An 18,526-nucleotide genomic window follows, 5' to 3' on the forward strand; every position below is an offset into this window, starting at 1 on the left:
GGCTTATATTCTGCTTAGAGTATCAATTCGTATAGAAGAGATGTTCAGTGAAGGCCACAAAGGCGACTCCCTGACTGTCTGTATTTGTGGAAACAAGACTTGCATACAGCAATTGACCCTGGATGTAACCATAACTAGATATGGAATACCAGGCAACATGCCACAGCAGCTGTGATCATTCAACATAATTTAACTCCCGTTAGAAAGTTAGCCAAAATTATATTAATCACTGCAGCCGGTGAACCTTGCAGGTGACAGGATAAGTTTGTAGTTGAATCATCACAGGCCCCGTGTAAGTTAATACCCTGACAAAGGAGAGAACCGCTTAGTGTGTTTTCACAGTTTTCACCGCTAAGAAACACTTCACATTCCCCACTCCAACATCTATGTGTGTAAGGTAAATCCCAGGATGTCTTGATGTATCCTTTACCCAACCTTTCATATTTGCCAACTGGTATATGTTTTAGGCAATATTGAAAATGGAAAGTTGTAAAAAACAGATTAATTTGACCATGTATGATCCACTCAGTAGCTTGTTTTTCTGCCACTGTGAATGGTAATTTTTCCAGTATTTCAATGATCAGCATAGTGTAGTCTGCTCCCCTTTGTGCCATTCTGATCTGTTTATCAGTGAGATTGAATTCTGAAAACAGTGACGTAGTATTGATTAAACGCCAAGGCACATAGCCTGCACGCAAGTTTTGTAGCGTCCAGCCCAATAGCATGATAGAACGTAGCTGAGACTTACCATGTTGCAACATGACCAAGTCTTGTTCCATGATGTCTATGATAGAAGACACAATGCTGTCCAATGAACATGTCCTGGACGACAGAGTCGTTAACCCATTGTCTACTGCTGTCTTTGAACATAGCGTGAGTCTGTCCTATTGATAGTGAAACCCTGTGTTTTGTTCAGGAATCGATCTTGACAGTTATTCGTGTCTGTGGGCCAGAGCAACCATTTTTTCCATTCTGGATCTGATCTGTTGTGATGCCAAATATTATGTACGTCGACCTACCCCCGTGTAGTGCTATTACGTGCAGGTATAGGTATGGTCGGTGTGTTCATGTCTTTGATCTTGGCAAATCCAAGGCAAGACGTTTGTTGGACAGTGTCATTCAAAAACATAATTTGCTTAGGGATGATACAGACTCTAAACAAAGCTTCTACCCCCTGTACTTGCCAATGTTTTGTACCCCAGACTGATTTCGTCTCAATGTTATCTTTCCAAAAATCGAAACCCTGTCTAGACAGTTGGGCAATAAAGGCTGCAGAATAAATCTGTTTCGTATTGGTTAACATATTTTCCGTTCCTGTCTTGTTCTCATTTTTAAAGTAAAATGTTTCTGGCTTAGACAAATTGTAACCTGAAAAATATGGAAATTTCATTGCAAAAGTTTTCGAACTACCCTTTGGAGGTGTAGGACAATGTTCCTATTGGTTATAAATAAATACATTTTTAGGTGTTGCAGATTTAAGCAAGAAATGATGACTATAGTGGTTATAACAATACATTTGTTCATAGTCTGATGAACCCTCTAAATATTCATGATTTGTGAATACAGTAGACATCTCTAGATCAGACATCATGTTATTAACAGTCTTGAAGTCCCAATCATCAGAAAAGGTACTAGAGGTAATAAAGTCACTTAATGAAATCTTAAATAAATGTGGAATCTTCAAAAGCTCCGATGGCCCAAAAATGTCATATTGAGTTTGGTCCCAAACTATACCATCATGTATAGGAACGGCTGTGATGTTCACTGCTGACAAGTCTCCAGCTTCGCGGTGGGAGACCGCAAACAGAGCGAGGAAACCTTGACACTGCCCCTGGCCCATCAATGCACGCAACACTTTAGCCCCGGTCCCTGGAGGGGCTTTGATAATCTCAGCGGCGGTCCCGCAGCGCGGGAGACTGCAAACAGAGCGAGGAAACCTTGACACTGCCCCTGACCCATCGACGCACGCAGCACTTTAGCCCCGTTCCCTGGAGAGGCTTTGATAATCTCGGCGGCGGTCTTGCAGCGCGGGAGACCGCAAACAGAGCGAGGAAACTTTGACACTGCCCCTGGCCCATCGACACACGCAGCACTTTAGCCCCGGTCCCTGGAGGGGCTTTGATAATCTCGGCGGCAGTCCCGCAGCGCGGGAGACCGCAAACTGAGCGAGGAAACCTTGACACTGCCCCTGGCCCATTGACGCACGCAGCACTTTAGCCTCGGTCCCTGGAGGGGTTTTGATAATCTCGGCGGCGGTCCCACAGCGCGGGACTTGCCGGGCGAAGACCGGGCCAAGACGGGCCTGTCTTAGCCCGTCATAGTCCGACAGAGGCCGGGCTAAACGCAGGACCCTGATCAGAATGTAGTGTGCCAATTGCGTATGTGCCGATAAAGACTTGCAAATCTTTTATAACTGTTCGAGCGTCAGCCGAGCGCTGAGGCCACATCCAAAGGAACCTTGAACCTTGAACCTGGAACGCTCTCCCTTTGAAACTCCGGACCTTTGGTGACCTGCTCTCCTTCCGCAAGGCCGCTAAAACTCATTTATTTTCTGAGCTTTGTTAAATCCTGCACTCCCCAATTTCTTAATAATTATTTCTGTTCCCTAGTTGTGTTGTGTTCGCCACCTTGTCGGTGCGCCGGGACGCTCCTTCGCTGGAGCAGCCGTGCGCAATACAAATAGCACTAACATAACATAACATAACAGATCCACTGCGACCATGATATATTTATAGTTACCATCCCTTTGTAAGGGACCGGAGTGGTCGAGGTAAACACATGCTAATGGTTTATCTAAAATTAACAGGGGCGTCTCCGCAGGGCGTTTCACAGTAGAGACTTTCATCTTCTGGCATATTTCACATTCCAAAACATAATTCCTGGTCTGTTTCCTAATGCCTGGCCACCGGTATCTCTGTTTTTATAACGATACTGTGGCGGAAACACCTGCATGGGCAGAGGCGATCCCTTCATGTGCTGCTAGAATTAGTCCTAATCTATGTTCCAGGTTTGGAATTACCCTATCCCCCACTCCAGGAATTCAAGCAAACTGAACATTGTTCGCATCAATTATATATGAGTATTTGAGTGGAAACTTTTTAGGTAACGCTGCACCGCTGCCTTTCTTTGAAGCATTAACAGCCAGCATTATTTCACTGTCTATTTTCGTTTTTGAACGAGTGATTGCAGCTACCGAAGCCGTTTGCACAGCCCCCTTCGCAGCTTCATCAGCCAATGAATTCCCTTCAACGTGAACGCCATCACGTTGATGACTCAGCGTGTGTATCACGTGAGTGTTTTGTAGTCCATTTCGCAACTGAACTACTTGTTCCCAAATCGTTTTATGCTTGATTGTGCCACCTTTTGCATCTTTGAAACCATTTTGAAGCCAATTCTGTAAATATTCATTGTAAGATTGAACACAGTAAAAAGAATCGCACACTATGAGTGTGGGGAATTCGCGATCCGTCTGTTCAAGTACCATCTTGAATGCTTGGAGTTCAGCCCGCTGAGCTGTACTATGTCCTAGAGATTGAGTTTTTGTGACCATTGGTCTGAATTTGCCATCGCGCATACGACCTTTAACGATCACGCATGCTGCACTGTAAGGTTGTTTACTCTCCGTAGCGGGTTGTGCAGATCCGTCAGTATAAATTATAAATTCGTTCTGATCTAGAGAGAGAATTTCAGTAGGGAGAGGACATTCGTGTTCGTATTGCAGGAATGCTTGTGTTTTCAAATAAGGATCAAAAACATATTCAACGGTGTGCCGGAGGGCCGAGAGGCGGAGGCGGCGGATCTCTTCGTGGAAGAATTGATCCTGACCCATCTCCAGCCCCGGGGGCTGAGTAAGCTTTTTGCGGTGGAGCGTGCCCACCGGGTCCCCGGGGGCCGCCCTAAGACCGGTGCCCCGCCGCGGCCTCTCATTGCCCGGATTTTTAATTTTCGGGACAGAGATGCCATCCTCCAGACCTCCAGGCAACAGGGACCGGTCAGGCTGGACAACATGGATGTACACTTCTACCCAGACTTTACTCCGGCGGTCCAGAAGCAGCGACAGAGCTTTCTTGGTATTAAACGTCGCCTAAGGGACCTAAACCTCAAGTACTCAATGCTCTTTCCGGCTAAGCTGAGGGTGGAGGTGGATGGCCGTACGCACTTCTTCGACCGGCCCGAGGCGGCTGGGGACTGGTTGGACACTTTGCCTGGAGATCGGGGCGGGGGGGGGCGCGGCTGGCGGGGAGGGCCCGCCGGATCAGAATTGAGGGGTGACTGTATAGGCCTTGCTCGGGATGTTATTCCTTTACCATATATTGCTTTCGTATGTTCCCCTCCTATGGAGGTCGGGTGGGGTCTGCTGGGGGCTTCCCTCCTCCTCTGGGGGACTAGTTAGTACTTAGCTATGGGGCGACAGGCACACTGCACTTTGGGGGGGCTGTTTGGGCTCATGCAGGGGTGCAGGGAGGGGGGAGTTCTGTTGGGACCGGGGGGTGGGGGGGGGGTGTTGTTTGTTAGTACCGCAGGGCAAACCCGCAACTGTTTTGTTGTTCTTAAGATGCTCGGTGGGGGACGACCGATTGTTTCGACGTATGATGGGGGGTAGGGATTTGACTGTGTTGTCATGGAATGTTAACGGCCTGGGGGATAGGATTAAGCGTGGTGTGGTCCTGCAGTATTTAAAACGCATTTCACCGGATGTTGTCTTCCTGCAGGAGACGCACCTTATAGGTAACACCTTTCACGCAATGAATCGGCGGGGATATCGTTTGGCGGCCCACTCCGGCTTCACTTCGGGCTCGCGGGGGGTGGGTATTATGGTCAAGAACTCGCTCCCGTTTGAGATTGACGAGGTGCGCCATGATGAGAGGGGACGCTACACTGTTCTGGTGGGACGCATGGAGGGTAGAGTGTTTATCTTTATATCAGTCTATGTCCCGCCTGGGTTACAAGCCACTACATTTGCGGATCTAGGGCGCCTCCTTTTGGACCTTCCGAGTGGCCTGTTGGTGGTTGGAGGGGACTTTAATGCGGTTGCCTCTGGGTCTATGGATCGCCATCCCCCTAGGGACCTCCCCCGGGCACAGGCGTGGCTGCCCGGCCTTTTAGACACGCTGGGCCTGGTAGATTGCTGGCGCTTGAAGCATCCTGTATTGCAACAGTACACTTTCCACTCGGGGGCCCATGGTAGCCTCTCGCGGCTTGATTACATCCTTGTCCCGGCGGCCCATGCAGGGAGGGTGGGGGAGGTGCGCCATTTGGCACGGGGTATCTCAGACCACTCCCCATTGTTGTTGCATTTCGATGTCTTCCCGAGGGGGGATGGCAGGGTGGCCCCGATTAATGCATGGTATTTGCGCGACCCCACCATTCGTGCCGACCTGATCAAATCCTTACAGCGCTATTTTGATGAGAATGTGGGGTCGGTCCCGTCTGCCATCTCCCTGTGGGAGGCTTTCAAGGTGGTTCTTAGAGGGGAGGCCCTCTCCTTTATTTCCAATGCCCGGCGGCGCGAGCGGGAGGAGGTGACCCGGGTTGAGGACGAGATTGCAGAACTGGAGGGTGACCTGGGGAGCGGGGTAACAGACGCCAAGTTGCATGTTTTGCATTTAAAGCAGGCGGCCTATCGGGCCCTCGTCACGGAGGCGGCCAGGGGCCTCAGTAGAGAGCAGCAGGGGCGATTGTATGATGTGGGTGACAAGGCTGGCAAATTGATTGCGTGGTTGGATAAGAGGGAGAGAGCGAGCCGCGTGGTGCCTTTGATTGAGAGCGTGGATGGTGTGTGTGTCACCGAGCCGGAAGCCATTGTCTCCTGCTTCGCGGATTACTTCCGCGAAGTTTACTCCCCGGTTTCTCCCTGCTCGGAGGAAGATTCCCATGCCTTGCTTCGGGACATCGCACTGCCCTCCCTTACGGTGGAGGATAGGGACTCGCTGGACGCCCCTCCCACCTCGGACGAAATTGCCTCGGCTATTCGCTCGGTTGCATCCGGCAAGGCCATGGGCCCCAATGGTATTCCCATTGAGCTATACAAGCTACGCCCGGATGTGTTGGCGCCCCACCTGCGCGCGATGTTCCTTGCGGCCCACTCGCAGGGCTCCCTCCCGCTGGACCAGCGTCTGGCTACGATTGTGGTGATCCACAAGGAGGGGAAGCCCCGTGAACGAGTCACATCCTATAGGCCGATTTCGCTTTTGAACGCGGAGCCCAAAATCCTTGCCAAGGTGTTGGCCAACCGGTTGGTTGGAGTGGTGGGCGATTTGGTCCACCAAGACCAATCGGGCTTTATACCACACCGCAACACGGCGCTCAATCTGCGGCGCTTACACGGGGTGCTCGCGCGTGTCCCATTTTTGCGGGAGCCGGCCATCTTGGCGTCCTTGGACGCCACCATGGCGTTTGATACGCTTGAATGGCCATATATTTGGGCGATGCTGGCGAAGTTTGGGTTCGGCCCGGGATTCGTCAGCTGGGTTAAATTGCTATATTCGGGCCCGTTGGCGCAGGTGGTGGTGAATAGGCGAGTATCGGCCCCATTCGCGCTGGGGCGGGGCACGCGACAGGGTTGTCCCCTGTCGCCTCTTCTGTTCGCCCTGGCCCTGGAGCCCCTGGCGGAGTGGCTGCGGTGGCACCCTTCTATCCGTGGCCTCCGCTGGACCCCCGAGCATGAGGACCGCGTGTCCCTCTATGCTGACGATATCCTTTTGTATCTCGCCTCCCCGCGCAAATCATTGATCGTCCTGGTTGATGTTTTGCGCTCCTTCGGTCGTAACTCAGGCCTGGTCATCAACTGGGCGAAATCCTGTGTATATGTGCTTTCCGGGGAGGCTCCGGTCCTGCCACGGGACTGTCCGATCCAGATTGCCTCCCAGGGTTTCCGGTACCTGGGTATATATATTACTCTTGACCCGGAGGCCCGCTATGAGCGGAACTTGCTGCCCCCCCTCCAGCGTTTGAGGGAGGACGTGGTGCGCTGGCGGCGTCTGCCGCTCTCGCCGCTCGGCCGAGCGGCCTTATTTAAAATGATGGCCCTGCCGCGCTTCCTCTACGCCCTCCAGAATACCATGGACTTGGTCCCGGCACGTTACTTTCGTGAGGTGGAGGGCCTCCAGCGGCGCCTGTTCTGGGACGGGAGGCGGCGTATTGCTCTGGCTAAACTGACGCTCCCGTGGTACGATGGAGGGGTCGCCCTTCCGGACATTAAACGGTATTACTGGGCCTCCCAACTAGCTGCAATTAATCATGGCCTTTACGGGCCCGCCCTGAATCCGGCATTTGAGATGGACAAGATGCTCCTACCCGGTGGCGATTACAATCGCGCGCTCTACTCTGGCGCGCCCGACTCCCGTCTGACGGGACCGACGCGTGTCATGGTGCGTGTCTGGCACGCGGCCAATGCAGCTATGGGGTGGAAGGACCGTTTGACCCGGGCGTCTCCGCTGTATGCATCTGAGAGGTTGGGCTCCCTGTGGACGTCGAAGGGCTTCGAGAAGTGGGACACGATCGGAATCAGCACGGTGGGAGATCTCTGGACGAGGGGGGGATTCAAAACTTTTGAGACGCTGCAGGCGGAGTTTCAGCTGCAGGGCAGTGAGTACTTTCGGTACCTACAGGTCCGCCATGCGCTGGGCTCCGTCTTCCCGGATGTTGCATCCATTCCGGAGTCTTCCCCCCTGGAGGACAGAGTGCTAGATGGCCATGTCCCGGACAGCACGATCTCCCTCATATACAAAAAATTGATTAACGATAGATCGTGCCTGCTGACTAGTCTCCGCGAGGCTTGGGTTGCCGACGGGCTGGAGCTGGACGACGAGGATTGGATTTCCGCGGTGGCCTCTCCGAAAGAGGTGGCCATCCCGGCTCGCCTTCGTTTCGTCCAGCTCAAGATCCTTCACCGGGTCTACGTGACGGGGCCAAGGCTTCTACGTATGGGTTTTGCCGGTGACGGAATGTGTAAGCGTGGCTGTGGCGCGTTGGCGACTTTCATGCATATACTGTGGGAGTGCCCGAAGGTGGAGCGATTCTGGCGTGGTGTGCATGGGGTTCTGCGAGTGGTTACGCGTGTCGCGCTACTGCCTGAAGCGAGGAGATGCTTGTTGAATGTCTGGGAACCTAATGACTATTCGGTACCGCAGACGCGGTGGGTGACTCTGGGATACATGATAGCTAAGCGTGATATTGCTCAATTGTGGGGATCCCAGAGGCCCCCTGCGGTGTCGGCCTGGAAAGAGCATATGGATTGGTGTATGTTTCGTGAAAAGGTGGTGTATGTGGCGAGGGGTAAGCCTGGGGCGTGGATGAAACTCTGGGGCCCCTGGAACGCCTACCGCGGGGGTATTTGTGAGCCGCCGCTGCTACCGGCTGCCTCGCCGGCTCCGTCTCCCTAGATGGCCCCCCTCCCTTGGCCGTGGGCGCGCGGTCCCCCAGTCCCTGATCTACTCCCGTCCCCCTCTTCAGAGTTTTGCTGCTGGTTTGGATCCCCCACTTATGGAGCACGTGTTGTCACTTTGGATCGAGGGTTGCCTTGCGGTTGTGGTTTGTTTATGTTGTTTTGCATTAAGAAAATGGAACCGTACTGTGGGCATGGAGCCGTGAGGCCTGCACCATTGATTACTCCTGTTTTCCTACTTTGCACCGCTGTGAGACTTTTTGGCTGTATGCATGTAATATGTTTTTGATGCTCTAGCGGCCGGCCATGTGGTTGTAGGCCCATACCTGTAACTTTTCAAACTGCAATAAACGGTTTCAAAAAAAAAAAAAAAAAAAAAAGAAAAAAAACATATTCAACATCAGTTGCAGCAAGAGAATTAACCCATTGTATTCATCTTGGATGTAGAGCTTTTGCATTCGGAATGCTAGCTTTAGTAACTGTCTCTAAGGCTGGTACAGGAGTCACGACCATGATGCGTTTCCCCTGCGCTAGGGCTCTTTTTTTTGCTACAGCGGTTTGAACTGCTGTCAGATTTTTTTCTGTAGAAGTGAATTTCATTTCTGCTTGTGTATACAAATGTGATTTATATGCAGTTGGTACTTTTTCACCTTCGTTAAAAGTTAAGTAGGTGAATTCGCATTGACACAGAATGATTCGGATCACTAAGTTGTGTACGTTTACGTGTGTTTGTAAGTGTTTTGTTGCTAACATGTCTGTTTGAAGTGAACGCAGAATTTCTGTGTGTTCTTGTGTCCAAGTTGTGGTTTTGAAATCAGGTTTGATTAATTCGTAGAGAGGTTTAACCTTCTCTGCATAGTTTAGAATGTATGTTCTTCCAAAATTCAGGAAACCTAGAATCAACTGTAAGTTCTTCAGCGTTTTTGGAGGTTGGAGCAGCGCACACTTTTCTAAAAGGTTGGCTGCCAGGCTTTTGCCTTCACTTGAAAGTTCATATCCTAGGAAAAGGACGTTGAGATGGGCAATTCTTGACTTTTAAAGTTGAATTTGTAACCCTCAGAGGCGAAGACCAATATAATGGTGTTCACCCTGTTCAAGTGCCTGTTCAGGTCATCTTCTGTCAGATATATATCATCCACATATGACAATGCCTCGTCATCATAAGTTTGTAGTAACTCTGATACTGTTGCTGAGAATAACCCCGGGCTCTTTTTGAACCCCTGTGGGAGTCGACAAAATTGACCCTGGATCCCCATTATTGAGAAAGCGGTCAAATATCTACTTTCAGGTGCAATATTTTGACAAATGAAACCATTTGAAATGTCCAATGTGGTTTTGTACTTTTTACGCACAATGTTATTCATTAATGCTGTACTGTGTGCATTTTGCACTGCAAATGTTTTACAACATGAGTTTAGGTGTCTGTAATCCAAAACTAGACAATATGTATTGTCTGGTTTAGAAACAGGAAACAAAGGATTGTTCATTGATGAGGCGCATGTTTCAATCACCCTCTGGTATTCAAGTTGATCTAAGATCTCCCTGACTTGTTTTTTAGCTTCTTGCTTAACAGGGTACTGCCTTTGTGCAGTTGGTTGATTTTTTAACTGGATTTTGTGGTGAGGTGAGTCCTCATCCTATCCTACATGATTCTTGTATAATGCTGGGGCTTGGGCACTGCCCATTTCCTGGCATAATTATATTTTAAATGTACTGGAACATGGTTAGAGAAGGCTGGCATAATGATGTCTTCGCCATTTGGGCACTCCCTGACAAATTCTGGTGGCCAGTCTCGTTCTGCTAGAAGTATATCATAACCCCTTGAAAGATGCTCCCAAAAGAGTGTTTTCACTTTTCTTGGTATGTCTCCATCCATCCGGAGTGTTATTTCATATAACCTTTGTGGAGAACTAACCCTGGTGTCTGCAGTTTCAACTTGAATGTCCTCATTCATGTCCACTGCCTCCAGAAGCCCCTTCAGGTTCTGGCGAGCTACTGTAACTTCTGCTGCACTGTTCAACATTGTCTGAGCCCATTCTCTGTTCTTGAGTTGTGTTCTCAGAATCCTCTGCATGTCTGATCTTCAGACCTGCTACCTTCTTTTTGGAGAATTGAGGTTTTTGTTTGTTTTTCTGAATGTGGTGATTGTCTTTGGACTTTACGCGTTCTTCTTTGTTCTTTGACCGTCCTCTTCTTTCGGATGTCTGTGATGATATTTGAAAGGTACGAGAGGAACGTGTATCAGTATCTTGATATCTGTCAGGTTTTCTCAAATTATCCCTATTCCTGAGGTTGTACCTCCTTTCAGAGGGCTCCTTTTGAGGAGACCTGCCTTGGGAATGAGAACGCTTCTCTTAGGAATGCTGTTTGCTATTTTCCAACTTCTTTTTAGAAGAGGTAGGAATGTTTTTAGGAAAGACCTTATCAGGACTTTCAGACAGTTGTGGTTTAACTGGTTTCCCTCCCAAACGGTCTCTGCCTAATTCCTCTTAGAATTTTTCAATTATTCTGGCTAGTTTTTGTGGTTGTCTGTCACATCAAATTCCCTTAATTTCTGGCGGATTGCCACTGATACTGCTTCTCCTTTAATATTAGATAATATTATTGTTGAGACCTGGTCGAAATTTTTCAGTAACTTCATACCTAAATTTGGAGCAGGCTCTGCCCCATATTCGTTTTGAATCTGTTTCAGGACATCAGGTATTACTGCCATAGACGGAACACCATGTGTTTTTGTGTAGATTGCAGCAAAGACTGTGCCCCAAGTGGTGCAGTCTTCCAGATGTGGTGTGATCCCCATTGGTAAACAGATTGTTAGAATTCTGTGTTTCTCAGAAGGGCTGGTATCTGAAAATACCGCTTCGATTTGAGTAATTTTTTTAGCTATCCAGAACGGAATTTGTTCACGTTTTGTGGGCATTTTACCCATGCCTGCATGTAAAGTCTGTGGTGTGATTTTTAGTGTATTCCCCTGATGAGGGGCTGGGTTTTGAATGGTTAATGGTGGTTGGACTGTGAAAGTCTGCATGACATATTAAACTAATTATCTGTAGATTTTGATCAACCCCTTGAGTTGAGCAAGTAATTCTACATCTGTCATTTCTTCAATGTCAGGAAGAGGTGTGTAGCCGGCTAAAATTGGCCATGTTGCTCCTGGTCTACCTAGTGGTCCGAGCCTGGTAATGTGATTGCAATGTTTTAAGGCGCCTTTAAACCAGAGCGTATGCTCCTGGTATGTGAGTGATATTTCAATATCCTCAAAAGGAATATATTCCTCAGGTGGATCATCTTCTTTGTAGACGTGAAACAAGTGTGTTACTGGATTTGATTCTGGGAATACTATCCATGAATAGAATACCACTGTCTGGTGAGATTCATGTGCCTCTATTACAAAAACTGCTCTACCACCTCTTGGTGTTAGGCCATGTTTTATAAGTTTTAGAGTGATGGCTCTCCTTAAATGTGGATGGATGTTTATATAGCACCCTCGTCGGTTTCTTGAAAACCTGTACGATTAAAAGCTGCTGTGACTTGGTCAGCCGCAGCTCCACCAGTATCGGTGTTTGTGCCATTTTCAGTCATTGTTTAATGAAAGTTTCAGAGCAAGTTTCAAGGGAGCAAAGATAAGGTGCACAATATTTTTGGAACACTGTATCCTTCAACGTTGAACAAACCAAACAGCTAATACATAGGATTTTCATCCTACTCCGCTATGGTGGATATTATCCCTACCCACTCCAGACGTCTTATAGAGTATTATGAGTAGGGGTCTCTGAGAAAAGCACACCTGAGTTACTTCAGTATCTAGCGTTAAATTAGTGTCTTACCAAACCGTTGGGCGCCATGTAGTGTAGTTCCTATATACCTGATAGGCTCTGCGCATTGGAATAATATACACTATAGATTTGACATAGGACTGAGGTCAGTATGTCTCTATCGAGTACATTAAACTTAATTACTTGTGTGTGCCAGCTAACTCAGAGGTCACTAGAAACTTCTCGAGTAAACAAGAAGGGATTAGTTTCTGACAACCGCATAAACATGACAACTTTGTTTCCCCTAGAGTAGGAACAATTTCAGAATCGTGGAAACAATAGATAACAGTTTCACTCAGTCAATCGTGCATGCTTCGTTTCTACAGAGTTGCACATAAATAGAGAGACGGGCGTTTCAATAAAAAGGGTTTATTGAACAGTCTTATTTCTCATGCAGTTAGCAGTAAGATAAAATAATACTGCAATAGCATGGTTTGTAGCTATGACATATATTCATTAAAATACATACATAAATAACACAGGCTAAAATGTGAATACTCATCTGATGCTTCTAAATTGTTCTACCCCAGTGTACCTAACCTAAGTGTAGTATGAGGTAAGAAGTAGGTGCTGTTTTCTAAAGTATAGCTAGCTATAGTTTAGTTTTGCCAAGGGTTGCCAAAAGTTTCTCTAAGTTCTAGTCTCCTCCATACCTTAGAATGTGTGAGATTGGAATCTCTTTCCGGGACTCGATATCTAACACCCCGCAAGGGGAGTCAGAAACACTGGAGCTGGATTCTCTGAGAGGAGGATGACAGCGTCTGGTCAGTGCATCAGGCTGGAACTTGATCTACTTCCGAACTTGCCGTGGCGAACCGCAAGTAGTCAGTCGAGCTGGACCGTACCGGAACCGTGGTTTGCCAGGGCAAGTGCAGGTATATTTATACCTTGAAGGTGTTTAGGAATGCCTGTATTGATGTAAAAGTCGGGCATTGGAACAGCATGAATGAACCCCTAAGGAATAGATGTTCATGCATAATTATGAGTTCTTGGAGAAATCAATATCCAAGCAAGGGAAATTCCTAAAGGCTTAAGAGTATGGTTTTCTAAGAACTTGTTGTAACATAGATTGACGGATGTAGGAGACCATGCCTGTATTTGGTTAGCATTTGGACAATGCCTAAATAAGGGCTGGATTTTCTATGCCTAAATAAGGGCAATATGAATTGTACCTATATAAGGGCATAAATCGGGAAACCTATATATGGAATCAAAATCTACACACAAACGTACAAGCTTTTATCGATCAGAGAACATGTACAGTTAAGGCATTATTGGCATGCGGGTTGGAGACAGAACTCTGGAGTGGGTGCTTATCTCACTGAGGGAAATGTATAGTTGGATGAGTGAGTGAACATGTGAGTTCAGACACCATTCTCACTTAGGTGATATTCCATGCTAACATCCTGAAAGTCCCAAGTTTCCTAAATATTAAGAAGTAGCCGTTACGTTGTAGGTCATTGTTATTTGAAACAACCCAGCCACAGCCTAAGTAGCAATGTTCTATACACCTGCAGCCTTTCAGAAACGGTTTTGCATGTGCCTGCACCAGGTACTGTGAAATCCCAGCCTCGTGCGGCACCTGCTAAAAATGATGAAGGCTGCCAGTGATGCTACGTGTTTGAAAGAGTGCCTGAAAGAAACACCTGTAATGAGCAGAACAAAAAGGTCTACTCTATGAGGAAGTAAGGAGAACAGGAAGGAGGAGAAATAATTGAGGAGCAGAGGATTATTAGCCCCCATACCGTCACTCAGAGGAACAGCCACCATTCCAGCACCTGGAGTTACCGCCGCCACAAAGAATATGTGACTTATTTAGATCTCGGCGGACGGGTTACTCCGTCACAATGGTGATAGATATCCCATCCACCGATATATAGAAAGGGATATGCATCACTGTTCTGAGTGAGAAACCCATCCGCCAAGATCTAAATGAGGCCCTATCCTTGGCTGAAGCAGTTGGAAGAAACTGATGTCCCCACCCAGTTATGGACTAGCCCCCATCACCCTGGTCCTCCTCACACTCAGAAAAGGCCTTTCTGCCTGAAGTGCTTGAAATTGAAATAAATGTGCAGGTTACCACTGGTTCTACTTCAGAGGTTTCTGCCAGAGCGATATGGGTATTCGGTATCTTTTCTGTAACTCTGTGCTCCCACTGTATTTAACTTATTTCAAATTGCTCCTAGTTTTGACAAGCAAGGCATTTCAGACTCCTGGTGCTGACATAATTTGGCCAAGATAAGACACTATGGTGAACTAGGCATAGTAGATTTTTTAATATGATCTCCTAGATTTACAGTTTAATATGTGCCCACTGGACCAAATCTCACTGACCCGGTGCCTCTTAGAAAAATATAATTTACTGTAATCCAAAACCTCGTATGATGTTCTGCTCTCTCTTGCTACCTTATCTGGTTTTCCAAGTCTAGTTTTACTTTTTAACTATGTTTACATTTGGGGAATGAAATACAATGGCAGCTGCTCCTGGGAAGCAGCAGTGTGGCCTACTGCCTGGCCGGCTGCCGCCTCTCCTCTGTCTTCTCGTTTGTCCTCCTTCTGACTATGGGGAGCTCCCGGGCTTCCCATAGCCAATCACCACACTGCAATGCAGCATTGTGATTGTTCTGAGCGCCATAATTTGGCGCTCAGCCAGGGAATGGGAGCTTGGGCGTGTTCTCCACCCAGGCTGTAATGCAGCCTGGGTGCAGGCTGTTATGCAGCCTGGGTGGAGAACATGCAAAGTACGCCTGACTGTTTGGCCGGCCCCAGAAGGCCCGACACTGTCACTGCGCACTCACAGAATGCCCACCACTCCTCCCCCCCTGCTCTGGGAGCAGAGCAAATCTTCCCCGCACCCACAAGACGCAGCAGGAACAAATAAAATGAGAATAACATCGAGTTATTATCATTTTATTTTTCCTTTTTTTTACACTGCATAAAGTAGTGGGGCGAAGCTCCTCCGCCTTAGTGGAGGAGCCGCCACTGATAAAATAAGCTCAGTCAGACAGCCGCCATGTTCCCTCCAGCTCCAGAGGCAAAGTGGGGAAGGATGGTGGGATCTAACTGTGTATGAGGGTAAGTGGTCTGTATCAGTGTAGGAGTATGTTGTCAATCTTGACATGTGCATAGTATGTGTAGCTTTTTCTTTGTGTAAAGTTGAGTACATTTTGATTTGTGTGTGTGGCTGTGTATGTATTTATTTTTGTCAAATTATGTTTATTTCGGATTGAGCAAATCCATAAAAACAGCATCAACAATAAAACATTTAAAACAATATGTTGGAAATTGGGTTATTGGTAGGGGCATATGTAGGTCTGCCACTGGCAATAAGGCCACTAGCACATGATAGGACTCAGCATAGGTCTCAGAAAATTATTCCTATGCTCAACCCTTGGTAACATGGCTGCGAGCAGACAGGTTTAACTTCAAAGACAGGTATAGAAAGCATTTAAAAACACAATTTCCAGTAAATAATTAAGACACAACACATAATAAAAATCCAACACCAATTTATAAACATAGGAAATATTTTTATCTTTAAAATGACACCAAAACGACAGAAATCCAATGTAGGGAACCGGAGATATGAATTTTCAAAGTTTTAATAAAATATAACACTTCGAAGATTATAGCACCATATTGTGATACCTGCTCAAGATAGACGGGGTCAAAGTCAAAGTTTCAGGCCGACTGCGATGGAGCCCTGGCCGGCCCCCAGCCAGTCCGGATCCGGTGAGGGTTTGCCGCCTTGACTTGTGACGAGGTCCCGGTCAACTTCCCTGGAGGGGACTTAGAAGATTTCTCAAGATTGCTTCAGCGGGGCAACACAGGAATCCAGGCCGGTACGTGATGGAAGACAGGCGGCTTGGCTCTCGCGGTTGTTCCCGGTCACCTTTTCTACGAGCGGACATAGAAACTTTTCTGGAGCTTTTTCTCGCCGGGTCTCTCGATGCTCCTCATGTAGCCGGATCCGGTGAGGGTTCGCCGGCTTCAGATTTTCTCTAGTCCCGGTCAATCTCTGGATTTTGGACCCATGGAGCTTTTACCGGGACGAACCTGGATGGCTTGGCCGGCTCGCGGTTGAAGGCAAGCGGCCTGGCTGGCCAGGTTGAGTCTGTCTCTCTAGGGAGCTTTTTTTCAAAGTTGTTCCAAAGTTCTCCAAACTTCTTGAACTTCTTCCTGACGTTTCTCAAGGGGTCCCAAAGTGTCTCACACTCACTCCAAGGGTCTGGAAGCTCCAAGATGGTCCTTGAAAGTTGAGGTCTTCAGTTCCCACAATTCACTGGTACAAAACCCTTACAAATCCACTGGTGGTTCCCCAAGTTGCGGAGTTAGTTGTTAATGGTCCAGTTGAGCTCTTTTCACCTGTAGCTTTCAGGGAGTCCACTCCTTACTTCTTTTCCAGCAAGGTAATCCACAGGGCTGCAGTTTCAGATGGTGCAGTCTTCAGAGGTCAGGCCTTAGAATTCTTTACACAGCAAAATCTTCTCAGCAGGGCACTTCTTGCTTCAGTAAGTTTCAAACAATCTGCACATACCTTCCCTAAACCTGGGTCTGGTGGGGGTCAAAAGTGTAAAGTGTAAACTGACATTGGCGATCCCTCTGCCTTTGAAGACCATGGTTTACGACCCCTCCCCCTGGCCTGGCATTCCTATTGAACAGCACACTGCCCTGCCAGCAGAGCTGGTTAACCCCAGGGGCTCTATCACCTCTTCAAGGCAGCCTGGCTAATCCACTTTACTCTGACCAATCAGGGCAAACCACTGGAAGGCTGAATTTGGATCCACAAACAAGAAAGTCTAATAACTTCTTGTCTGTACATTTTAGGAGAAATTCAACAATATAATATTGTTGGATTCTTCACTACCATTCTAGGACGTGTTTGAACGGTAGCTCTATCTCCTTCCTATCAGGAGTTATTATTTAATAACTTCCTGCAATGTTAACCTATGTGGCCTGGGATTTGCAATGAGGAAAATGACTTGGGATAGTTTTCTAGCACCAGTGCTTATAAAAACATCTTTTATAAGTATTTCCCTAATTTCTACAGGACCCCCACCCCCTGTGCAACTAGTGGAGACTTTAGGGGTTCTGCATCTGCAGACATATTGCAGATTCTCCTTCCACAGTGCTCCTAGCATCAAAGTCGAATTTGAGCAGCACTTTAACACAATGTGGGGAGTGAACTATGAAATTTCACTTAACCCAGGCATATAAAAACTAATTTTATAAGGGTGTACCTTATAAATACCCGACCCCCCAACCCTGGGATACCTTGGGGAGACCCTGGGGGTCCCTAATATGCCAAAACATTGTAGTTTATCTATTTTTAAGTGCCCCTACCACCAAAGTCGAGTTTGGCCACAATTTACTTTTTAAAAGCAGTCCTGGCACCCAGTGCTGCTTTTAAACTGACCTCAGGTTTCAGCAGTGCACACATGCAAGTGCAGAAAAGGGCTGCTGGCCTCTAAACTGCCATGCCCCAGGGTACTGGGGACTTCTAGGTAGTTTCAATCCCCCTGCCCTATTATATTCTAGGGGCTTATAGGGTATGTCATGCCAATCACAGGGGTACCCCACTATACCATTGTGTACCCTAGTGTATGTAGGTGTTTTAACTGTATTCTAATGTGTCTCTTTCAGCTTAGCACTGGCCCTGGGCCTGGTTAGGCAGAGCCCAGGGTCAGTCAAAATCAGTTACCACCAGTATCAGTCAGCAAAAAGTTGGGGGGTGCCCAGGGCACAGGATGACTTTGCAACACAATAGATCTAAAGCAATCAGAGGTTCATAACAGTTATAACATCTTGACTGTTTGAAAACATTTTCTGATTAAGAACCAATAAAATCTTTATAATAATATACAAATGTATGTGTTTATGTGGAAGGTATGCTTAAGTGTATAGTTCCTCGTTCAGTTTGTTGGGATCCCAGAGTGTATGTATGGAGTGGGTTTGTGTGTCTAGTCTATATGGGGCATTCTGCACATGTCGGGCTTGTTGTATGCATGTGCTTGGAGAACTATGTGTGTTTCTGTTTTTTGGAGCAGCAAGTATTGCCAGGCTTGCTTTGCACACCATATAAGAACTGGAATATTTGATGAGCGCCATTTAGAGCCAATGTTTTTTAATGCACTGATGTCATTTAAAAAAAATGTTCTGTCCCCCTTGACACGCCATTGAGGATGGCGTATTTGCTCACTTGCTGCAATTGGGCTTTTAGTGATGTACATACAAAATGTGGACTATGCACAGCTGGGAAAGTGGGTGGCGGACTCAGAAACCTTCTCTGCACCTCCTTTTTTTTTAATTTTTACCAGTTAGGCTC

General features: G+C 47.4%; 1 protein-coding gene across 2 annotated transcripts in view; it reads left to right on the plus strand.

The window, feature by feature from the left end:
* Window positions 1-18,526, plus strand: part of AGAP3 (ArfGAP with GTPase domain, ankyrin repeat and PH domain 3) — a 1,862,985-nt gene that overhangs the window by 1,015,889 nt on the left and 828,570 nt on the right. The gene's annotated exons all lie outside the window — the stretch shown is intronic.

Source organism: Triturus cristatus, chromosome 10 (genome assembly GCF_964204655.1).
Source record: "Triturus cristatus chromosome 10, aTriCri1.1, whole genome shotgun sequence".
NCBI classification, from domain to species: Eukaryota; Metazoa; Chordata; class Amphibia; order Caudata; family Salamandridae; genus Triturus; species Triturus cristatus.